Here is a 24,793-nt window from a genome sequence, read left to right on the forward strand (position 1 = left end):
ACACTCTATCCATCCCTCCTGCTGTCTCTGGCCTGCGCTTCCCAGGCCCCCGCACCCTCACTAGAGACTCAGCCTTTTTCCTCTTTAAATTTATGTGGCGCCTCGCGTCCAAGGAGGCCCACACAGACAGCCCCTTCCAACAGCATTCCATAAACGCAGAGCCTGTGGGGTTTCTCAGCACGAAGGGTCAGCCTCCCCCAACCCTGTTTTGGCAGCTGAAGGGGTGAACGTGGAGGCTGAATCCCTTTAGAGTTTTCCTTGTCTTTGTTTTACAGAAATTGGGCTATTAGAGATCTTCTCCCCTTGGGTTAAGCATTACTCACTCTGCGTCCCTTTGAAAAGGTGGATCCCGGTTTTATTTTCCCCAGTCACACCTCTACTCTATTAGACCCTCTGTCAGTCTTATCCAGAGACTTGGTGAACAGGTTGAAAGGACCAGACATCCTGGAAGTCCTTGGAGGGATGTATCCTTTTCCAGGGAAGTGGACGAGGAAAGACAGTGGTTTCCTGCCCCTGGAAACTCTGCCCCGTGGCCCAGCATTACCAACATTCATGTTCAAGACTGTAATAGGTTCAAAGCCTATCAGTCACGCACTCTTTAGTGGGAATCGGGTGACCAATGGGCTTCAGAGCTTTCTCTAGGGCCCTCACGCCCCGAGTGCCAGTGCGGCAGCTTCAGAGTTGGAACTCAAAAAAGAGCTCCCCAGGGTAGAGGGGTGGGCATCCAGAGCCCCTCTCCTGGGGGCGGGGGTGGTTACCAAGCACTTTCACTTGGGTTGTCCCCTTTGATCTCCTTGCGTGCGCGTTTTGTCTGGGGCTGGGGGTGGGGGGGGGTGGGTTGCCGCTTCACCGGGGAGGTTCAGAGGTTAAGTGTCTCAGTGAAGTCATGTGTCAGGGGCTGCGGAGGGGCTGTGTGGCTGTGACCCCAGAACAAAGATGAAAGATAAGTCCAGAGATCGGAGACACAGGTCTGGCCTCTCGCAATCAAGTCATTTGCATCGGGTCTGGGGTCAGCCCCGCCCCCTCCTCACCCCCACCAGGGGCCTCCGTTATCTGCAACAGTCCAAAGCAGCCCTAGGGAGGGTGAATCCCCTTGGCTTTCAACAGGTACTCCAGGACAGCAGGAAGCCCAGGAGAAGCAGCGAGGTCCGGAGGGACAGTCATCCCGCCTCTAACCCTGAAGTCGGTTATGGGGGGCGGGGGGGGGGGTGGGCAGCGTGCAAGTTTCCCCGGGGAAAAAAATACAAAATACTCCGGGTCTAGCATGCCGCTCTCCCTACTTCCCCAGCCGATCTCCCGAATTCAGACGAAGCGAGGGCCCCTGAGCCGAGCGCGGAGGCGGGCAGGGGATGGAGGACCGGAGCGGGGTTGAGGGTGGCCCCTGGGGCGAGGCCTGGATGCTGCAACGCAGGCGGAGACCGAGGCAGGGAGGAGGCGAGGGGCAGCCCGCCTGAGGAGACGTGCCTTCTCGGCGGCCGCCACGGCAGCGGTGGCGGCGGCGACTGGAGACTGGCGGGGAGGAGGTTTGGGGAGGGGAGGGAGCGCGGGGGAGAGGGAGGGACGGAGCGGTGGCTGGGAGGTGGGGCCGGCGGGCGGGCGGGCGGCTGCAGCTGCCGCCGGCGTCTCGGGGGCTCCAGGCTGCAGGGTGGACGCAGCGCCGAGCGATCCGCAGCGGAGCCGTGCGAGGCCGCCGGAGCCCCGGCCCCGAGCCCCGAGCCCCGAGCCAGCGCCACCGTCGCCCCGGGCCAGCCGGCCCCCGGACACGCCGCCGCCGCCGCCGCCGCCAGGAAGGCAGCCGGCGCCGAACAAGTTGCAAGCGCGCCTCTCCGCCCGGGGAAAGTTTCCCCCGCGGCCGCCGGCGGGAGTTGGCGTGGGGTCCCGCTGCGGCTGCTGGAAGGTAGGGGGGTCCGCACCTCCGTGCCCTCCGCGCGCCCCGCTGCTGCGCCCCCGGGGACTTGGGAGACCCCACGCGCGCTCCCCGGGCGACTGTTGGGCACGGTCCGGGGTGGGGATGGCATGCGGGAGGGATCCCAGAACGGTCCGGGGGGAAGCCCAGAAACCAAGTTGTACTTCAACCAGCTTGGGGAGGAGACCGGGGAGACGTGCTCACCCCGATCCCCGCCCCGGATCCCTGCCCGGGAATCCGCGGACTAGAGGCTTCCCCCCGGACAGGTGCAGCCCCAGTCGGCGCTGGGCGCTCTGGGTGGGTGAGTGGAGGGTGCCAGGAGGATGGGGGGGGGTGGCAGGTGTGATTAACAAGGTTGGGGGTCTCAGCGGGGGCTGCGCCCCGAGGGCGGGGGGGGGTACGCGCCACGCCACTCGGTAGGAGATCAGGTGGGGACTGGGGATTAGGAGCGAGGACCGGGGCCGGGAAGATTGTCCGGCCCAGCCAGGGCACGGAGCACGAGCCGCCTTTGGGGTCCCAACAGCGGGGCGGGGCGGGGGCGCCAAGCTTTCCTCCCGGGTCCCCCTCATCCGGTAGGCGGTGTGCGCGGTTTGGGGGAAGCGAAGCACAGACTCGGTGGGGGCTCGGTGGGTCCGAGCGTCTGGCACGTCCAGATTTAGGAGGTGTACTAGGAATCCTCCGGGAGGGTTTCTCGGCTCGGGCGGGCTCACGCCAGCTTTGGATCCCCGCTGCATTGAAGTGAGGTGGCCCCCGCCAGGGGGAGCCATTCCCCGACCCTTTCGCCCACAGGAAGGCGAGAGTCCTGGTTCCTGCTAGACAAACGCACCGAAATCGGGGACCTGGAACCACAGACCCTCCAACACACGCGGGGCGCCGCGCGGAGGAGCACCCCGGGCCGGGCCAGGCGGCGGGGGAGAGGCCCGAGCGTGAAGCTGGGGTGCACCGTGTGCTGGAAAGCTCGGTGGTGGTCAGGAGGTGCGTGGTCTTGGGGATCACGCAGGGTGTATGGGTGAAAAAAGCATTCACCCCCAGAAAAACACAAACGGAGAGAAACTTTACACTAACAGCGAATTGGTATAGAGAAAGAGGAGAAGAGGGTAAACTTGTGAGGTTTCTTTGGAGTCAGAACCCCATATTGCTGAATGCACCCTTTTTGTAAAAGTTATACCTTTGTTCCCCGGATGCGGCCAGATCCCTCCCTGGTGTGGGCTGCCTGGGGGTCTTATCCAGCCTCTCTGTGGGCGCAAGTAAGCCGGGTGGCACAGTACTGGGGTGGTGAGGGCCCCTTAAAGATTTTAGCAGTCCGAGCTGAAGTGGGAATTTCTCAGCGGTGGACAGGAGTCCCTCTCGCCTGCGTCTGAGTCTACAGGCCACATTCGTCTGGTCATTTCACAGTTGGTGGAAACCTGCTGGGTGTCCCGTTTTCTTACCTCAGGGCTCCTGTGTGTTGAGTCTGCGTATCTGTGCCCAGGCCATGGAAAGCGAGAAGGCTGCTGGCATCTGGGTCTCAGTCATGTGCGGGGCTGTTCCACATTGAAGGGACCCTGGAGGGACCGTTGCCTTATCTCTCTCTAATTTCCTGCCCCTTCTCTACACCTCAAGAGAGTACAAATGAGCAGATCAAAGAACTACAGTGGCCTAATATTGGCCATGGGAAGTTTTCATTTTTCTCTTGGCTAGAAATGTGTGCGCATTGGACAGCCGCCTCCCCTCCCGTGTCCCCAGAGTCCCCTGCAAAGGTGATAGAGATGGGGCGGTCCCCGAAAGAGAGTTTAGTTGAGGTTCTTGCTTTCCATATAGCCCAGCCGGTGTTTTTGCTGGATGTTACCGAAATACCGTAGGACGGAGGTGCCGGAAAGAAAGATCAGCATGATTATTTTGAACAGACAGGGTGGGGGGAGGAGACAGAGGAAAGGGTGGAGAAGCCCATGTCTCTGGATATGTCTTCAAGACATTCCACGGGGCCAGAAAACAAAAGGAATTTTTCATTTTGTTTTGTTGTTAGTGGCTCTTGTTTTTCTGCAGGAGAAAGCCTGCCCACAGCGGCCCTGGCCTTTGGGCCCCCGATGGCCTGCAGCTCCTGTGTTGTCCCCCTTCTTTCTGTGCCCCACCCACAACCCACCCCACCTGCCCTAAGGAGAAGAGGGACTTGAGACTCCAAGGCTGCTGATGTTTGTGTTTGCATTTAGCATATCACGTGTGGACCCAGTGTAAACTCCAAGATCTCTGATTCAGCAAAATTGTAAGTCTTGGAAATCTGGTCTCCTTATCTCCCGGTCCCTAAATCCATTCAAACACTGCACCTCGGGACCTCTTTACCCAACCCGAGGCTGAAATGGCAGTCTATCAGGGCATTTTCTAGAAGCGGAAGTTCATCTGGAGTTGGAGGCAGGATACTTTGGGTCATCGAGGAAGTAAGTAGTCCCTCCACCTTTAAGAAAATTCCATGTCGGCCTGGAAAGAGCTATTGAGTATACTGAATGAGGTTTAAATGGTCTGAGGGTGGGCTGGAACACGGGGTGCTGGGAAGGGACAGGTGGGGAAGGGGGTGTCGAGGCAAGGGATGATGTCCCCCTGTGGGAGGGAGTAAGAAAGCGAGGAAGCAGCAAGGTTTGGGATCTCCGAGGGGGGCTGCTTTGAAATCCAACTTTTCTAGATCCTCAGTGCTACTTTGGGCGAGTCACTTTCCCTCTCGAACGTGCTTTCCCGGTCTGTGAAATGAATGTGTGGGCCCAGGAGGCTCTGGGCTGGCTTACAGCTTAAAGGCAGGAGGGTGTAACCTTTTAGGGCAGAAGGCAGCTCATTGCCCTGCCTCCAGTCCAGTGGAGGGCATCTCTCCTGCTGTCTTGCCCCAGCCCTCCGCTCCCCTGCACGACACAACGAACCAGGCTCCCATCCTCCATCAGATTGCTGTTTTGGACAGAGAAGGTAATGCCAGTGTCCAGCCCTCACTCCCCTTCCCTGAGAAGAGCAAATGTTGGTGGCTGGGCCGCCCCTTTTAGGGACCCCTCTTTCCAGAGGGCTTGCTCTTCTGGCCTATTTCATTAGTCAAGAGAAGGAAAATCAGGAACATTTGTTCGTGCTCAGCTGGTACACAGCGAAGGGAGGGGGCCTTGGAAACCAGCACTCTGGTCCCCCGGAGCAGATGATCGGTCGATCGAGTATTTCTGCAACCTGATCCCATTAGGCAAACCTGCCAGCTTGGGCTCCTCCTGCTGTACGAGCTGGCATCTTGGACCCAAATCCGGCGGGGGTGTGCAGATAATGAAAGTCTTTTTAAAAAGAGAGAATGGGATGGAGAGCCCCCATGTGCGCAGCTGGCAAAGTACGTCTTTCCCGTCCGCACTTATTTTCGGGTCAGCCCTGGCCCCTCGTCCGCACCCAAGGCTGCTGGTGTAATTAGTGAATTGAACAACTCGGAGATGCGCAAAAAAACGTGTTCCCTGGTTGTGTGCACGCGGGCAGGTGCTGAGAGGCAACAGGGTGGTGTGGAAAGGTCACTGAACCGTAACTAGAGAGACTTGTGTTTGAGCCCTGATTCTGTTGCAAATGGAGCTGTGTGACCTCAGTGAGTCACTGCCCCTCTCTGAGCCTGTGTTGCCGTCTCTTCAGAGGTAGCGTTGCACGGTGGTTGGGCTGCCCGGGTTTGAATGTTGGCTTTCTCCTACTGATCAGCTGTGTGACCTTAGGCCGTTCAACCTTTGGTGCCTCAGTTTCCTGATCTGCAAAATGGGACTACTAATATCTCATCAGATTGTTGTGACGAGGCAATGAGATAAAACGTGTAGGACCGTGCCCTGCATGTGGTCACTGCTCAACAAATGTTCCCTGTCATCACTGTCCTTATGTGAAACGGGAGGGGACAATGTTGATTCTTTCCAGCTCTGATATTCTGTGGCTTGGTGTATGTGTGTGTGTGTGTGTGTGTGTGTGTGTGTGTGTGAGAGAGAGAGAGTGTGTTCCATCCCCATGGCAGGAAGCCCAGTTTGACGTCACTGAAAATATCCTGGTTTCTGGCACTTGAGGGATGATATTTCATCAGCTAGAATTTGCCCATCCCTTCCCTTCCATCCTTTGTTTCCCGCCCTCAGCCATAGTATGAAGACCATATGTGCAGATAATGAGTTTAAGCTGATAAACAACTCCCAGATTCACCCAAATCAAAGGCCATCTTGCTAGAAGACACTTTTGAACGTACAATAAATAATCTGGGCTTCTCTGCTATGTTGCCTTAGGTCTGGCTGACCCTTCCCTCTTTGGATTCTGCCCCTTGGTCTGCTGTGGCGACACGGACCGGGCCGGGTGTGTGTCCCGGGCTTAATTAGCAGCCCTGGCGGGGGCAGCCTCCTCCAGACGCCCCCTCGCCCCCTCCAGCGAGGCTGGTGCTCTGAGCCACCCCAGGGATGGTCTTCGTGGTGGCACACATTTTGGGAGAGACAACGCTTCGTCTCACCTCCACCCATGAGGTTGGGTTAGATATTGTCCCCGTTTTACAGATTACAAAGCAAGGCTCAGAAGAACCAAATGAGCAGGTGGTCGTGCTGGGACGTGAACCTATGTCGATCTGATTGCCCATCCAGCGCTCCGAACCACGGTGTGATACTTCGTCTTGTATCAGAACCTCCTGCGAGCTCCAAAGCCCCAGGAAAGCTACCTTTAAGATTCCTTCAGGCCCTCTCCTCCCTGCCTTTGCCCATCTTCCAGGCTCAGTGCCTTATGCGATTCCCTCTTTTCATCCTGCGTGGATTTCCCAACCAATCTAGGGACAGTGAGGGGGAGAAGCTTTGGGGGACAACTGCTGCTGACAAGAGGGCGACGACCTTACTAAGCAACAAAAGGTTTCTGGAAGAGGATGCGCGTTGGAGTCACAGATGTGAGTTTGAACCTTGCTTCTGACACTTCCTGGCTCTATGGCTTTGGTTTCCTTATCTGTGAGAAGCAGCAGAGTAGGGACAATAACACCATTGAGCTACGTATTAGCGGCTATGGCATAGGTACGACGCTAGACTCAGTGGCCTGACCCTGCAGGTGTAATTCCTGCTCACATGACTTGTGTGGTGCGGATCTCGGCTCCATGCGGTTACCCAGGCACCCAGGCTGATGGTGACTCCACTGTCTCTGTAGCCGCACTTTCTGGAGTCTCTTGCATCCGTAGTTACTGCCCAGGGGAGGAGAGAAGTGGGAAAGGCACGCTGACGCCCAACTGCCTCAGCCAGAAGGTGACCCGCGTGGCCCCAAACCAGCTGCAAGGGAGGCTCCGGATGCCAGCAAGTGCCCGGATATCGGCCGAGCACTAACTCCGCATTCACGCTTCCCGAAGAGAGTGCTTTGAGGATTGAGATGACGCGTTGAAGGCTTTTGACAGAGACCTAGCATGTAGTTGGCCCTCAAAACACGGAAGCTTCCGTTCCCTCGTTCGCGCTGCTCTTTATAGATTACAGATCGTGTGCATGGAAATGATCACAGGGCAGATCACAGAGTGCCCAGGATCCGCTGGAGGGAGGTCGCGCCCAGAGAGGCCAAGGGACTTGCAAGGGAGTGTTCGGCAAGGGCACCAGGCTGGGGCCTTGATCTTTATTCGGCCCTGTGCTCCCATGGCCTCCTTTGGCTTACTGAAATTTCCTGCCCTGAGAACTCCTTCCAGGATCTTCCAGAACCTACCTTTGCTCCTGTCTCCTCCTCCCCTATGCTAATGGGGTGGGGTGGGGTGGGGTGGAGTGGGGTGGGAGTAGAGGGGCAAGACTGCAGGAACTATCTGGACGCTGAGGGAGAAGTGGCAGGGGGGCTTGAGGTGAGAGAAGTCATTGTTCTAGGTATCCGTGGCGACAGCTGTAGACGTTTGGTCCCCGTACTGCTTTGGGAAGGCTGTGTAGGCAAGCTTTGGAGTCCCCCTTGACCGCCTCCCCCCCAACCCCCCCGCCACCGCGTCCCCCATGGCACACAGGGTTACCTGTGGTTCCTGTCCCACCCGTGCTGGTCCTCTCGCTCCTTGTGGGATTGGGCAGGGAACGAGAGGGGGCCTCCAGCCCTGATTTTCTGCCAGCAGGAAGATGGTCAGACCCAGGTTTGAATCCTGCCTCTTCCACTTCGTGCTTCTTTATTTTTTCTGAGCCTCCATTTTTCTCCTCTGCAACATGGGCAGTATTTGAGAAACCGCAAGCTAACCAGGCCGTGGCACGTAGTAGGGGGTCAACATGTTTGCATGTCTCTGGTCTCCCGCTTGCGTGAGAAGGAAGAGTTGCCTTCGGCCAAGGGTCAGCACCTGAGGAGAGGCTAGAGGCCCGCCCAGCACCCCGGCCCGTAACCCCCCAGTCCGGGATGTGCGGGCGCTGGGCTCCCACCCCCGGCGGCCTCAGCCTCTGCTCTCGTGTTGAACTAACACGGCTTCCATTGGAAATGGGAGAAGAATTTGGAGCTCTGGCCCTTGGACTTGGGCCCGTCTTTTGGAGACCAATTGCCTCGTGGGCGCGGGGTCTGGCGTGCCGCGGAGAGCCCCCTCCCGTGCTGCTGTCTCTCGGGCTGGGACGGATTGTGGCGCTCTCCCCGGCGGTGCTGTTCTCCCTGGCGGTGGTGCCTGACATTTAGGGCCCCCTCCCGCAGAGCAGGCGCGGGCGCTCATGTGGGTTTTAGCCCGCAGGGGAATGGAGCACTTCTCCAGCCAAGACGTAAACACCTCCAGAATAATGGGGCTTAACTGTCCCCCTCAAAGGAATAGCTTTTGGGTGGGAAGAGAGTGGCTCCTCCAGACGGGATTCTGAGGGGGCCCGAACCCCCCCCCCCCCCCCGCCGCAAGGCACAGCAGAAACTTGCATCTGGGGGCTGAGGAGCGTGGCCTTCCACCAAAGCAGCCACCAAGATGCTAGGGAGGCAGGCTGACCCCTGAGAGGCACTGGTAGGCATGAAGGCCACTTGGGCCTGGGAGTTGGGCTTTGCGAGGTCCCCCCCCACTGACACCTCATTAGCTCCCGTCCCCTGGCCTAGCGTCCACAGCCTCTCACCTGGGACACTTGGAGCAGGGCCTTGGACCAGCTCGGGAGCCCCGAGAGGCAGCTGGTTTCCTGGGGCTCCCGTGACAGGGTACCACAGATGGGAGCTTGAAGCAAACAGACAATTTATTCTCTCACAGCTCTGGGGGCTATAAGCTCCAAATTAAGGTATTGGCAGGGCTCTAGGGGGAGGGTCCTTTCTTGTTCCTACTTAGGTTCTGGTGGCTGTTGGCAATCCTTGGTGTCCCGTGGCTTATGGACACATCACCCAGTATGTCTGTCCCTGTCATCACGCAGTGTCCTCCTGTGCCTATCCTTTCTCTCCTTCTGAGGACACCGGCCATATTGGATTAGGGTCTAATGACTTCATCCTGACTTATTCACATCTGGAAAGACCCTATATTTCTGAATAAGGACGAATAAGGACTCATGTGCAGGTACCAGGGGTTAGGAACGTTATCTATTTTTCGGGTACACCATCCACCCCATAATAGGTGGTCCTACTATTGCCCCATTTGACAACCAAGAAAACCAACACAAAGAGATTAAATAATTTCCCACAACTATCCAACTGGCGAGCAATTGGTAAATTGAGCTCGGTACTCAGCTCGGTATTTCAGCTTTCTTATCAATAAGGTGGGGATTTATAGCCGCCTCGCAGCCTAGTGGTGAGCACAGAGGAGGTCAATGTTTGCATTAAAACACACTTTATTGGCAGACAAGCACCTGCCAGATGCCGTTGTCCGTTTGTCCTCCCTCCCTCCCTCCGGACAGGCCTGGAGGGGTACCGGGTGTTCAGTCTGGACCCAAGGAACATGGACGTATATCAGTTGTAACCAGTTGCGGGTAGAATGTTTTCTAGAAAAAATGATTCAAAGTGGCTGAATGAGAAGCACTATCTATGTTCTTGCAGCCCACCTTTCTGGAGTTGCCTGTCTTTTCCAGGCCCTTCCAGGTTAAGAATATCTCGCGGAGATGAATTGTTCCCGCTTGGTATTTATCCTGGGCTCACCGGCAGCACCGGAAGTCACTGTGACTTCTGCAACCTGGGCTGTTCTCCCCAGGGGCAATGTCTGGGCATCTCTGCCTGAGGAGGGGGCCTGGGTGGGGGGTGGGGGGCGATGAGCAGACAGCTTTCTACTCTGGAGCTGGTCCCATACGAGCCCCAGAGGGTTTGGGGGCTCAGCTGATGTGGTCGAGGGTTCAGAGATGAAGCCTGTCCCTGTGCAATGAAGGCAGAGGAATCAACACCCCGCCAAAGGTTCGGAGTAGAGCTTCTGAACATAAGGGCCTGGGTTCAAATCCCAGTTCAGCCACGTGCCATGGCCTTTGACAAATTCCTTGACTTCTCTGTGCCACCATTGTACCACACAGAGTTTTATGAAGATGCGACTAAAATGCATGAAGTGTATCTCCTAGGATTGAATGTGACACTTGAACAGTATTCAGTGAATGTTAGGATTATTCTCATTATTTTATCATTGGTTTCCATCAGTGGAATAAAGGCAGAGGCCCCGTAGGGTGTAGCTCGGTGCCTGGGGTTGAATAGATGCTCAGGATGTACATGCTGAATGAATGAGTGAATGATCACATCCTTCCTTGCAATGCACTGAGGCCTCTAGCCATAAGCCCCTCTTATGTGGGAGCACTGGGGGTGCCATGAGAATAAACCCAGTGAAGGGCCTTAGCTGCCAAGAAAAACTCAGGGAGGACATTTCTACCTGGAAGCAGGGGCAGCACAGCCCTCCTCATGGAGCTAGCACAAGTTAAGGCTTGGAGCATGCGGAAAGGGCAGGGCAGGGGAGCCTAGAAGGTTGTGGTCACCCCAGGCTGTGTGGTGGCCTGGTGGGGAGAGCCACATTTACGGTGTCAGGTGTTCCCATGGCCAGTGGAGACACTGCCCCACTTCGCCATGTCCTCCCACCGGGCCTACCAAGCCAGTCCACAGGACCTTTTTGCCAAGTAAACTCTTACTTCTTTATTTGTTTTTATTTTATTTCTTTAACGCTTATTCATCTTTGAGAGACAGAGAGAGAGCATGAGCAGGGAAGGGGCAGAGAGAGGGAGACACAGAATCTGAAGCAGGCTCCAGCCCCCGAGCCGTCAGCACAGAGCCCGACGCGGGGCTCGAACCCGCGAACCGCGAGATCGTGACCTGAGCCGAAGTCGGACGCTCAACCGACTGAGCCACCCAGGCGTCCCCCTCCGGTAAAGTCTACTCCTGACCTGGGTCTCGAACTCACCACCCCGACATCAGGAATCAAATGTTCTACCAACTGAGCCAGCCAGGCACCCCTCCTTCAGGACTTTTACCGAACAGGTGCACCTCACTCGAGGCAGCCGGATCTATGAAAATGCCAGCTGGATCACAGGCCCCTCATTCAATTTACAGACAAATTAGCTCTCAGATTCCCATTGCTCCCTACTGCCTTAAAAATAAAACTCAATTTACGGAAGCCCGACTTCCACACTTTGTTAGGACAAACATCTGTTGTGTAATGTGATCATCTTAGCCACCTTGCTCGTGCCCCTCCAGTGGATTCTCAATTGTGTTCAAAGGCTTTCTCACAGCCCTTGCTGCCTCGCTTCCTTTCCTTGTGCCCACTGGCACAGGGCTGCTCTTTGTGTACCGCCACCCACCCGCCATTGCTCAACGCTGCATCCCAGACACCTGGCCCACGCCTGGGAACCTGGCGGGCGCTGAGGGGCTGCCTCCCTCCATGGCCTCCTCTGCAATCAGTCTCTTCCAGGTTGTTTTGGATGATGGGCACAGCTAACGCGTACTGATCACGTGCAGTGTGCCAGGCGCTTACGGGTCTGATCTCATCCAATAGAACAAGGGTTTACAGTCCCAGCTCTACCGCTTACTAACTCCGAAGCCTTGGGGCACGTAACTCAGCCTCTCTGTGCCTCATTTTCTCATCCGTAAAATGGGACCAAAAGTAACACCTAATTTATTGAGTTGTTCTGAGGACGGAATAAATTGATTCGTGTCAAACTTATTTTCTTACAGTTTTGGAGAGGCTAGAAGTTCACGACCCAGGAGTCAGCAGGTTTGATGAGTTCTGAGGTCTCTCTCCTTGGCTTGCAGATGGCTGCCTACTTGGGTCCTCGGGTGGCCTTTCTCTGCGCATATGCACCTGCCGTCTCCTGGGTGTCCAAATCTCCCCTTCTCCCTAAGGGCACTAGTCAGATTGGATTAGGACCCACGGCGACAGCCTTATTTTAACTTCATTACCACTTTAAAGAACCCCCCCCCATCTCCAAATACAATCACGTTCAGGGGTATTGGGGGTTAGGGCCTCTACACATGAATTTGGGAGGGAACACGGTTTAGCCCATAATACCTTTTAATTCAGTACTATGATTGTCCCCACTTTTGTGGCTGAGGAAACTGGGGCACTGAGAGATTAAGTCACTTGCCCAAGGTCCCACAGCTGGTAAGCAGGGGTATAGAAGTGCAAACCCAGGTGGTCTGAACCTCAAGTCTCCCCTCAAGCGTTAGTGGGTCTGTCTCCTGGCCGTGCTCCTCTGTGGGACACTGGGGTCTCCCCTGCTGGAGCCAGCTTGTGTCTCCACAGCCCGAACGGGGAGAAAATCAGGATCCAGGGGTCTCAGAGGCCTCTCTCTTGGCCCTTGGTGCCTTCCAACCCCGATCCCTTGTCCAGTGGCCACTGCCAACCCTATGAGGGGATCGGGACGTTTCATCCTGCACCGGGGCTAAGAAGGAGGCCGAGGCCACGGTGGGGCGCGAAGGAAGTGAGCAGGTCTCAGGAAGTGAGGGCGATGATCACTTCCAGGGTTTTCGCTGCTCCATAGTTCATGTATTCGATTTTCTAGGAGTTCTCAGAAGCTCTTTGAAAATAGTCATGTTTTACTGGTGAAAGACTGGCAAAAAAAAAAAAAAAATCAGAGTAAACATAATAAGAGAATAAGGGAACTACAATAAAAGTATATTCGATGGAAAGTAACTCTTAGGCTTAATCCAGTCTCCTCACCGAGGGACAACCAAAGTCACCAGCCTCTTGCCTCTCTCGAATTGTCCTCGAGGTAAATGAGCACATCTGTGTGCACGGCACCCTTCATTTTATGGTCCCGGTGGGGTTCTGTCCCTGGTGCTCTGCGTCCTGCGTGTTTCCACTTGTTCTGTATCAGTGCGTGCACTTCTGCCTTGTTTTAGCTGGGTGTCCCTGAGCAAAGATTTGGGTGCAGTTCGTTTATGGGTGTGTGAGGCTGGTCCCAGAAAGGGGAGGGGGCAGGGAGGGGAGGAGAGCTAATAAAAAAATGTACTGAGTAGCCTACTGCTGTGGGCAACCGGGGACCCTGCCAGTGACTGGGGGGGAGCACGCTCAGAATCATCTTCTGTTCTCTCATTGGTTGAGGGTTCCTCCTAGAACATTGGCGTCTGGATACTTCCAGCCTGCCTTCAGGCCAAGAGAGAGAAGGGGGTGCTTGAGGAGGGCCACCAGAGTGAACAGAACCGTCCCCGGAAGCTGTAGTGAGTCTCCAGGCTGGACCTTGGGGGTATGGGAGAGGCGCAGCTCTCACTGTGAGGGATGTCTTGGGTTCCACTGCATGGGCCGCCATGATGTTTTTGCCTGATTCCCCACTGACGAACTGAAACGGTCCTCTCGTGCCCCCCGCTTTCCTGACACCCTACCAAGCAGACAGTCTGTTGAGAACACCTGTTGCAGAGTGGCCAGCTGGGTCAATGGCCGTCTTCTCTCTCCCATAGTTGCCTGGCCCTCTCTGGCCTCTTTCTGCCTCCTGCCCATCCTCACTTGGTCCTCACAGATGTCACTGTGACCCTTTCATCTTACAGGGTCCAGGAGGCCAGGCTAGGCGGGGTCTGTGGAAGAGCCCTGGGCCCTTCGGACGGGACCTATAGGAGAGAGGCCAGCAGGTCATGACAGAGGGTGACCTCCACCTTCCGCCAGGGTTGGATGAGGCCATCCGTGGCAGATCAAAGGGCTTTTTGTTGTTGTTGTATTTTCTTTTCAGTGGCTTCTTGCTGGGGAAGTGGGAGCCCGCTGCCTGCTGGCTCTTCCAGAGGCTAGATGAGCTGGAGGTCTCACTTCAGAGGGGCTAGAGCTGGGGCCACGGGTGGGAGCTGCCCAGGGCTCTTCCCCCGCCCCCCCCCCCCCCGAGCCCAGAGAGGGACACTGGGGGCCAAGTTCAGAGTCTGATGCATCTCAGGAGATGCATTGCCACGGAACCGGCATGCAGGTTCAGGGCACCAGGAACCTGGACTGAAGCCCAACCACCCATCCCCACTGTCCCCCAACGGGAGAGACCAGGAGAGCACTGGACTGGAAGTCCAGAGTCAGAGTCTGGGGTCTAGTCCTACTTTGGCTCTGACTGGCTCTCCTCCCACCACGGACTCCTGACATCCCATCCACATTCTGGTGTGGGTGCTGCTGCTTTATTTTTGGGTCCCCTTCTGACTCTACGTCCTCCCCTCAGAGTCTCCAGTGGGGAATATGACCAAAAGCCTCGAATCCCCTGGAGAAAGGCACTCAGGAAGCCGAGGCGTGGTTGTTGATGGAAGCGGGGTGTTGTTTAAATAAATGAAGAGTGCAAGAGGAAAATCCATCAGCATTCTTTTCAGCAGCTGGGATGATATGCATAACATTTCCTTCCCTTCATTTGATAATTCTTCCTTCTCCAAGTAGTTGGAAGAAAGAAAGTGTCTGACGATTTGCTAAACAATGAGCTCTAATAAAAATATTCTTTTAAAAAGGTGGTTGCTATGTAATTGAATTGAAATGATGGGCAATTTTTGTTTCTAAATAGCCCAACCCCTCGCAAAGGTCTACTCAAACCTGTTTGAGAGGTACACGTGTGTGCAAAGAGAGAAAGAGCTCCCTGACAGAACGTCTTTGGCAAAACAATAATAATGCTAATAATATATTTGAAGGTGTGTGCGTGAGTTCATGCATGTCTTTTGGGTCTAAATGTACGGGATTAAAATTAACCACTGTTTTGGAAGGTAGAGTTCTAAAGGCAGCCGTAGCATCCACGTGGCATTTGAACGGGAGCGGTGCGGAAGTGGCTTTCGGGTCCTGTAGATCTGAGTTCAAATCCTGGCTGTCGGCAGCTACGTGATCTTTGGCAAACTGTTTTGCTTGTTTTTTGGATTTCCTTTATTCTTATTCTTCTTATTTTTATCCTAACTGAGCCTCTGTTTTGTCATCTGGAAAACAAGGACAGCACAGGCCGGATCAGGTGCCGGGTGTGGGGTGACCTGCCAGCTGGGTTTTCTTCCCTTCTCCTGTCTCTCCAGAAGCACAGCAGAATTTTTCCAAGTACGCACACTTCAAATGCTGTCATCCGAGGCCCAGCAAACCCCCATTTCATGGAAGGGAAGCCCGAGGGGCAGAGATTATGGAATTGCCTAGATTTCCCAGGGGGCGGAGGAGGATATGAGAGACTGGAGGGTTTGTCTGCACCTTCCCTCAAGGCCTGGCCTTTCCCAAGCAAAGGGGGGTGTGGCAGTGAGGTCTGCAGAAAGCAGAAAGTAGGCGTTCCTTCCTGCCTTCTGTCTTTTCTTGTCTGTGCACTGGAATTTTACTGAAGAGTTGAGATGGAGGGTAGGTAGCCACTTGGGCAGCTCTGAACAACAGAAACTCTAATAGGTCTTCCTCTTCTTTTTTTTAAGTTCATTTATTTACTCATTTATTTTGAGAGAGAAAGAGCACAAACAGGGGAGGGGCAGAGAGAGAGGGGGAAAGAAAGAATCCCCAGTAGGCTCTGTGCTGTCAGCATGGAGACCGATAGTGGGGCTTAGACCCAGGAACTGTGAGATCACCACCTGAGCTGAAATCAAAAGTCAGATGCTTAACCGACGGAGCCACCCAGGCGCTCCTTTTCTAATTGTAAAATAGTTTGTGCTTTTTAAAAGATTTTAAAATAAGTTTTTAATAGAGTAAATTTAAAAAAAAAATTTTTTTTAATGTTTATTTAATTTTGAGAGAGAGAAAGAGAGAGTGTGAGCAGAGGAGGGGCATACAGAGAGGGAGACACAGAATCCAAAGCAGGCTCTGGGCTGAGCTGTCAGCCCAGAGCCCAATGTGGGGCTCAACCCCACGAACTGTGAGATCATGACCTGAGCTGAAATCAAAACTCAGATGCTTAACCGACAGAGCCACCCAGGTGCCCCTCTTCTGGGTCTTTAAGCCCCGAGCTGTAGCCACCACAAGGAACTCTCTGGCTGGGGCTGGGTCCTCTTGCCTAGTCCTTTCCTCTCCCCAGCTCCTCCCTAGGCTCAGGACCCCTCTGTCCCTCCTTCTGGGCACACAGGGTTTCTGCTCTCCTGGCCACACCCAGAGGACCCCTAACTCCTGGTACAGGTGACTCAGGTGTGGTCCCCCTCCACCAGAGAGTGGGGAAGGAAACAGCCTCTCCAGCGCCCAGCTCATCCTCCTTTCCTGCCATCAAACCCTCTCAGAGGCCCTTTCTTGCTGGCCCTGGACATCCTGCCCTCACACTCCTAAGGCTACCTAATTCCCAGGAACCGTCTCAGGCATTGATCCAGAGACGCTCCTTCGAAGACACTATTCTTTTGAGAGCCTCCTGTAGGGAAGACAGGTCATCTTCTTAGCCCACATCTGTCTTCTTTGTCCCTCCTGTCAGTTAGCAGGAGGCTACGAACAGAAGCAGCCCTCCCCCCCCCCCCCCACCACCATGGGTTCCGCAGGGCCTGTACCTGTGCCTTACGGCATCGCGGAGGGCTGGATGACTGTACCTTTGGGCTGAGGAGGAACAGGATTGGGGCCAGGCCTGTCCCCACCAGTTCGGTGGGTAATGGGAAGAGAGCCACGTGGAGCAGTGTTTAGAGCTGGGGGCCTGGAGTCCAGCCCACCCTGGGTAGATCCTGGCCCTGCCACTTTCTGGTTTGTGAAGAACCAGGCGGGGCGAGCCCGATTCTTCCTTTTTCTTCCGTGGACCCGGGATAACAGCGTTGAGGTTGGCGGAAGGCGGAAGGAGCCCAGCGGACATGCGCAGTGCTGAGCAGAGCGCGGGACACGCCTCCCCGCGAGCATGTGCTTGCCGCCCTCCGGCAGCGAGTCCCCGGGAGCTTGGGAAGCGGTGAGCCAGACCGCCAAGGAAGGTGTTGGCCGAAGCTGGGGTGCCCGGCACGGCATCCATTTCTGGAGTCCCACCTTCACTTCCCGGACGCGGACGGGGTGCGGGGTGCCCGCCTCTGCCGCCCCCGCCCCCCCCAACCCCCCAATCTTCATAGAAGGTAAAGACTAGAGGTGCAGACAGAGCTGTTCCCAAGGAAGTACTGTGTTGACACAAGCTGCGGACCCAGTTTCAGGCACATTTTGCTAAAAATGGCCTCAAAGGACAGATTTGCAGATGTTAAAGGAACGTTTTAGTATTTTTTAGCCCCCACCCCCTGGCCCTTTGCTTTGAATTTTCGCGTGAGTGTTGGGGAAAGAACAGGAAGGAGCCATGTGGCCTAGTTGAGGGGAGAAAATGAGATTGCTTGGTTCTCATTTGCAGCCAAAGGCACTGTGAGTTCTGCAAATGTTAATAAAGACGAAAGCAGTCAGACAAGGGAGGCCTCCTGGGCTGCGGGAAACACCGCCGCGTGGTAGCCCCTCCCTGGGTTTGTGTATTACCGCTTCGGAAAAGGGCAACTCTCGGCGAGGTCAGATCACCAGTCTCAGCAGCATTGGGGAAAATCTCTTTCTTATAGCCCAGGGACCAGCAGGAGAACAACGCCTGGCCTGCTCTTGGCCGAGGCTCTTGTCTGCGTGCTGAGATCCCTGCCGGCAGCCAGTCTGGGCGCTGTCCCCACCGTTTACTGCTTAGCAGGTAAGAGCTGAAAGAGGTGACTGTCGTGTGTTTCTGCCTTTTCTGGTGGTTCCTACTTGTTTGGGAAAGGTCCCCTGGAGTAGAGAGAAAGAGCCCACCCCCAAGTTAGAAATGGGGAGGCGGTTCAAGTTCTAGCTTTGGCGCAGGCTCGCTGTGTGACCTCGGGCAAGGCACTAGCCCTCTCTGGGCTCGTTTGCCATCTCTCAAACCCAGGGCGAGAACCAAAACCAAGCAAAACCACACTGGCCCAGAGACAAATTATTTTCACGGGTAGCTTAGCGGGGTTAGTGTGGGAATCAGATTCAAACAAGCCAAAGAATGAGGCCAGGCTTGGGCTTGGGCTTTTCTCTGTTTCCCTAGAACCATCCTGAGTTGCAAGAAGGCTGAGCCACCTAAAGCAGCAAGGGTTCCCGAGGCCAGCCCTGAGTAGCAGGAGCGACATGATGTGTGGTCCCCGGATAGCAAAAAATTGTCATCCCAGATCCGAACTCTGACTGACTGGTGGGACCCGCTTGAGCCCTGTAGAAGGGTGGGGCCGGAAGGAGTGCCAGGATCCATTCTTGTCAGCTGTGATTGGAAACAGGCGGAATGCTGGCACACGGGGAGGTTTGGGGAACCCTGGGGGGCAGGAGAGAGCCTAGGAATCGGGGAACCTGGGCGCCCTGCTGTCCTTAGCTTTGTTGCTGTGTGACCCAAGCCGCTGGTTCTCAGTTGGGCTAGATTTTAAAATAATTATTCCTGCGTGTGTCCATGCTCAGCAAGTTGGTGTGGTACAGGGAGGCTGGACTAGTCCAGTCACCCGGCATGTGTACTTTGAAGAGGCTGCTGAAGGGACTTTAATGTGACTTTGTCCTGGTAGAGGAGGTCTCACTGATGGACAGCCGCGGACACGCTATTTAGGCCTCGTGTCACCCCTCAGTGTAGGGGGGTATTAGAATTTGCCCCCACTCTTACATTAATTTGTGAGGTGTCAGGATGCTGTGAAGGAGGATGGCCTGGCCAGTGGCTACAATGAGCAAAGCACACAGACCAAAGGTGCAAAACAGCGGCCCTGTAGACCACAACTGAGCTGTGGGTGTGTTTTGTGTAAGGTGTACAATGTCTAAAACGCAGAATGGACCCAACATTGACATATTGGGAGGGGCGCCTGGATGGCTCAGTCGGTTGAGCATCTGACCCTGGCTCAGGTTCATGATCTCACTGTTCATGAGTTCGAGCCCCGCGTGGGGTCCTGTGCTGACCCTGGAGCCTGCCTCGGATTCTGTGTCTCCCTCTCTCTCTCTCTGCCCCTCCCACCCACGCTCTGTTTCTCTCTCTCTCTCTCTCTCAAAAATAAACAGTTTTAAAAATTAAAAAAAAAAAGACATATTGGGAAACGTAACCAAAGTTGAGTAGACACAGACTGTGTGACCCAACAATGCCACCCTTAGCATCTATCCCATAGCAGTGCATATGAATGCTCCCCAAAGGTCGTGTATGAGAATGCTCACGACGTCCCGGTCCATGGCAGGCAATTCCCAGAAACATCCAGATGTCTACAGAAAGAATGAATATAGGCCCCCGGTGGAGTACGATACAGCAGAAAATGGGCTCCTGCTGCTGACAGTCACTTGGAAGAATCTCAGAATCCCGGCGTGGAGTAAAAGACACCAGATGTGAAAGAGTCTACATGGCGCAGTTCTGTTTATATGAGGTTCAAGGTTGGCCAAGCTGCGGTGTTAGAAGGCACAATAGTGATGACCTTTGGGCAGCAGTTGGGGAGTGCCTGGAAGGGCACGAGGGCTTCTGGGTTCTGGTCGGTTTGTTCCCTTATTCTGGTTGGTACTCTTGTAGGCATGTGTAGTTCGTAGACGTTTATGGAGCTCTTTGCTTCAGATGGCGTGTACTTTTCTGTGTAGATGTTACATTTCAGTTTTATTTATGTCTTTAGATATTTCTGCACGCGTGTGCGCGAGTGGGGGAGGGGCAGAGAGAGAATCCCAAGCAGGCTCCGCGCTGTCAGCACGGAGCCCGACGTGGGGCTCGAACTCACGAACGGTGGCATTAAGACCTGAGCCGAAAGCAAGAGTCGGGCGCTTAACCTACGGAGCCACCCCGGCGCCCCTCTATTTCATTTTTGAGAATTCCGTTAACGCAACAGAAAACATGAGGATTCTAACGAGTTGAAGGAAGTACTGAGAGGTGTAGCATACAAGTCTAGGTTCTGCTTTCCTTGACGAGGGGGACTCTCGGAGAGTCTGCGCCCCTAGCTAGCAAGAGCGGGCTGCGGCGAGCAGGGTTTTGGCTGGAATTTGCATTTGGAACCCAGGAGAAAATGCTGCCCTCTGGGCCTCCCAATCTCCATCAGAGAGAAGAGCTTTGCAAGTGATGGGTGAGTTAGAAGGACCTGGTCGTGCTGGCGTGCAATTCTGACTGTGTCTAAATTTACCATCTTGGTGACTTTTGGGTGTTACTTAGTCTCTCTGGGCCTCAATTTACCCCTTGGTAAAGTGGGAAGAGTAACACCCGCATCTAAGGAATGTTCTGAGGTTAGGACAAGCCCATGGTTAGAGAATGCACAGCCCGCCTGGTGGCCACAGATGCTTACAGAGCCACATCTGTCCATGGCCCCAGCTGGCCTGGGGCCGTCCCCTCCTGCTGCTGGGAGGGGGGGCTTGGTGGACTCCAGGTGTGGCCACAGCGTTCCCTTTGCAGATGTTGGGCTGGGAGATGGGAAGATGGGAGATGGGCCATTCTCTGGGGCCTTGGCATTGTCCTCCTGCCTGGCCCAGCGCCGTGCACCAGCTCCCCACTTGCTTGGAAGGGCAGGGCCTTCCTCTGCCGGTCAGGGCCAGGCGCGCAGTGAGGTGCTGATCGCAGCAAATACTGCCGGGCGCTCTGGGACAGGCGGGCAACTGCTTTGCCTTGTGGGGCAGCTGGCGCCCAGAACATTCCGTCTTCGCTCGTTGCTCCTTCCTCGTCTGTCCGCCCGCGGCAGCCAGGGCAGCCCTTCCTCAGGGGCATGGGTCTCCCGGACTCTGCCGCCTCCCAGAAATCACCCGGGCAGCGGGGTGTGGGGACCAAGGGACTTGCGCTGTCCTGGCTTCAGGAGCCCTGTCTGGAAAGTGGGCGTTAACCCTACCTGGCTCATCCCTAGGTTCGAGGATCCTAGCTATCCGGTTGGGCATATTACCGGCGCTGCTTTTCTGGCCATGAGAAACCACCAAGTGGGCCATTTGGAGTTGACTTTAGTGTAAAGGATGTGGTTTGAAACGGCCTCATTGTCTCAGAACAGTCTGTTTTGATTTATTCGACTGTGGGAATTTGAAAATAGCCCAAATGTTTTCCCTCTTGTTCGCTCTCTCCAGCACGCCGATTTCCTCTTGCACACCCCCCTCTCGCATCCCTCTCGCTCACTCAGCCTCGCGCACGTTTGTTCACGCTCTTCTCACAGCGACTTGAAGTGTCGGCGGGACTTCAGGTGGCCCAGAGGTTTCCCCCCCACCTCAGGGGCTCATGCTTTCTCAACTGTGTGCACTTGTACTCACCCCCAGACTCCCCTGCCTCTGTGCCCCTCTCCGGCTCTCTTGCTCCTCCTCCCCCTGCACCCGCACCCCTGAGTGTCAGCAGAGCCATGAGGTCGGGAGACCTGGTTCTCACCCTGCCTGCCTCTTTTTCCAACCGGCTCCGTGGCTGTGTGACAGGGGCCAAGTCGCTCAGCCTCTCTGGGCCTCAGTTTCCTGCCTCCCAGCAGAGGCAAGGCTACCGGTTTACTCTTAGAGAGATCATCATTTTTTAATGCGGTATTTCAGATGCTCTGAGATAAGGTTCTTTCCATATCTTCAATTCCCTGACTGTGCAGTTGAATGGATTCAGTCTCATTACCCAGACTGCGTGCTGACCTGAAATTACTTTGTAGCCTTTTCCTGGTACTGAAGAGACATCATTTTATTTTGAACTAGGAATTAACACAAGGTCAGGAGAAAATAGAAAGTTCAAGAGGATGACTCACTCTTGACTTAAGGGAGACATCATGTCATGGCATCTCACTTGGACTTGTTCCTCTTAATTCTCCCAGCTGTCTCCCCCGCAGAGGTGACTGAGGAAATGGGGGGCAGCGGTTAGTTTGATGCTGCTAATGGGGAAGGGGTGGTGGGATCAGGACAGAGACCCTGTGTTTCCCGCTTGGAATCCACCCAGAGGATCCACTTCAGGGGCGCCTGGTGGCTCATTTGGTTAAGCGTCCGACTCTCGATCTCAGCTCAGGTCTTGATCTCAGGGTGGTGAGCTCTGTGCTGGGCATGAAGCCTACTTAAAGGAAAAAAAAAAAAAAAAAAGGATCCATTTCATTTTGTGTCCTCTTCTGTCCCTGCCCCAGCTTCTATCGACAGAGAGCTAGAATTCATTGAGAACATACCACCTGCACACCCTTGCAACAGCCCTGCGGGTCAAGTGTGAATGCCATGCCCGTTTTAGGGGCGCGACGAGCGGGGTGTCACAGGGTGTATGGGTGGCAGAGCAGGGTCTTGCACTCGAGTGGAGCTTTGACCACCAAGCCATGCTGTCCCGAGTGGCCTGACGGCAGAGTGGGCAGACGAGACTTCAGGAGGGAGTCTGAGTTTTAATCCTGCTTTGCCACCAACGCCTTGTTTGTACGTTAGTCGAGTCCCTTTACCCTCTCTGGGCCCCAGTCACCCATTCTAAAATGGATGCGAGGGACCAGTTGGTCCCCGGATCCCCTTCCATTCTGTGGCTTTCTAAGTGATTAAGAGGCAGGGTGCTGTGGTTAAATCCTGCCTTAGGAGCCTGTAGGCCTGGACATGTTACCCAACTTCTCCGATGCTCAGGGTTCTCCCATGCAAAGTGGAGAGAAGATCAACCCCTATTGCATGAGGTTGCTATGGGGACTGAGCGAACAAAAGTACCTGGGACAATGCAAGCGCCCCTCTTCAGGCCCTGCCAGTTCTTATGGTGGTTTTAGGATCTGTCTTGGCAGACCCTCTGGCTAGGGATGGGGGCTTGTTGCCTGGCACACAGAGGGTCCCCCGTTCCAGAATTGGAGGCGTTCTGTCCCCAAGTGATGTTGCACATAGGTTGCCGTGATGCCTTTACGTTAAAAAAAAAAAAAATTGGCTACCAGTATGGCTTGTACTTCCTTTCTTCTTTTAATGTTTACTTATTTTTGAGAGAGAGACAGAGCATGAGTGGGGGAGGGGCAGAGAGAGAGGAAGACACAGAATCAACGTGGGGCTTGAACTCATGAACCCTGAGATCATGACCTGAGCCGATGTCAGATGCTTCACCAACTGAGCCACCCAGGCGCCCCTGCCTTGGGGTTCTTAACCAAGGTACCATCTTGGGCACTATAGATACTAAAGTGAAAAGGACCTGGGATGATTTAGTCTAGTGGCATTCAACTTGTAGCCGTAGAACTCAAAGAAAGTTCCACACGGAGCCTGCAAGAAATCACTCAGCATGGAACTGCCCTGTTGAGGAGTCATGGGGGCTGTGCCATCCTCCCCAAGTTCTCTCTCCACGTTGGCAGCTTCTGATGCCCTGGTAAACCCATTTTGAGAATCACAGGCCGTTGGGTGATAGATAATGAAACTGTAGAGCCTGAAAGGGACAGTAACTCATCCAGGAATCAGAAGTAACCACGTCTGCTAAAATTACTTTCGTTAGCAGAATCATTTTCTGTCTTTGTAAGAGCTTGCCTGTGTTTCTTTTGCTCACTGATCTTAATTAATTACCTAGAGACGTGTCTTTCAGTATTGACACTTATTTAGCAGCTGACATTTCTGAATTATCCTCTCTCCTACCTTCCTCACAGCCATAGGTAAAGGCTGGATAGATATTTGTTGTTAAATCAAGGAAAATGGGGCTTTTTATTTGGAAGCTTTGCAAACACAGTATTTACCCAAATAATCCTGCCTGAATTTGCAGGTGTTTGGACACCTAGGGAAACGTATTTGACCTAAACAAACTAACAAATTGTGACCGTTCCGTGTCCACAGATGTGGTGGTTTTGGGGGTCTCTCAAGGGCCCTATTTAAATCTCTCCCCACTCCCTGCATTCTGCCTTTTGCAGCGCCCCCACCCCAGTTTGGTTTTCGGAGATCACATGGTATTCCTCCCTCAAAACCTAATTTCCGCACAGGCTTAGTCGGCAGCGACCTGCCGCGTGAAGAGCTTTAGTGAGAATCAGTAGGCGCGGGTCCCTGGCATGTAAAACACCCCGGCGGCGAAAGCAAGACCTACGCTGGCCAAACATCTGGGGCATCAGAGCACCATGGGTCTCCCTGCCCCTTTTAAAGGCGACGTGATGTGGCCCAGGGAGGCTTGGTGACTTGCCCAAGGTCACGCGGTGACTTGGAGGCAGAACCCACGGCCTCCAGGTCTCCTAGAGGTCCTTTTCTACACAATGAACCCTGTCTTTGCTGAAGCGTGGCTGCCCTTCTGCCCTTCGCTTTATGATCTAGGTAACGAAGCTGTTCTGCAGCAACTGTGTGGGCGAAGAGAGCGATGGAGGGAACTGTTAATTAGCGGCTGTTAGAGCACAGAAACCGGTTTCACTAGAGGCCATGCCGTAGGGCAGGTTGAGAGGTGAGGGCTTTCATTTGCCCCGCCCCCAGTGTGCCCCTTCCCAAGATGATGGGAGGCCCAAGACCGGAGAAGACCGGTTCCCAGCCTGCAAGTGTGGGAGAGACACATGCGAATTCAATTCGAGGCTGGAGAGGCCTGCGCCCGGCTTCCCAGCACACTGCGAGCCCTGGGAGGGGGTGGGAGCACCATCTTCTCCACGCCTGACCTTGACAACCCGGCAGATGTGTTTATGCCTTCCTCTTCCCCTTGGGAGGCAGAGGTCTGGCAGGGTGGTTACACAGGCGGCCTCCGGGGCCTCGCTGCCTGGGGTTTAGATTGGCTCTTACTGCCTGTACCTGTGACCTGAGGCTAACTTCCTGTGTGTCCATTTCCTCACATCTGTAGAATGGGGTCATAGTACCTTTCTCATAAGGCAGTGGGGAGGCCTTAGTGAGATAATCCACATAAAGCGCCTTAGAGCAAATGCTGTGCACCAGCTCCTGCTAGAGGAATCACA

General features: G+C 54.8%; 1 protein-coding gene across 3 annotated transcripts in view; it reads left to right on the forward strand.

Annotated features, from left to right (window-relative positions):
• Positions 1 to 1,815: 1,815 nt before the first annotated feature.
• TSPAN18 (tetraspanin 18) overlaps positions 1,816 to 24,793 on the forward strand; it is a 186,651-nt gene continuing 163,673 nt past the window's right edge. For all 3 annotated transcript variants that reach the window (XM_047071395.1, XM_047071396.1, XM_047071397.1), the window contains exon 1: positions 1,816 to 1,897. The gene's annotated coding sequence lies outside the window, so the exon portion shown is untranslated. The remainder of the gene's footprint in view (positions 1,898 to 24,793) is intronic.

This window comes from Lynx rufus, unplaced genomic scaffold (assembly GCF_022079265.1).
Source record: "Lynx rufus isolate CCGP_SWC_20201006 ecotype Redwood Valley unplaced genomic scaffold, mLynRuf1.p SCAF_9, whole genome shotgun sequence".
NCBI lineage: Eukaryota > Metazoa > Chordata > Mammalia > Carnivora > Felidae > Lynx > Lynx rufus.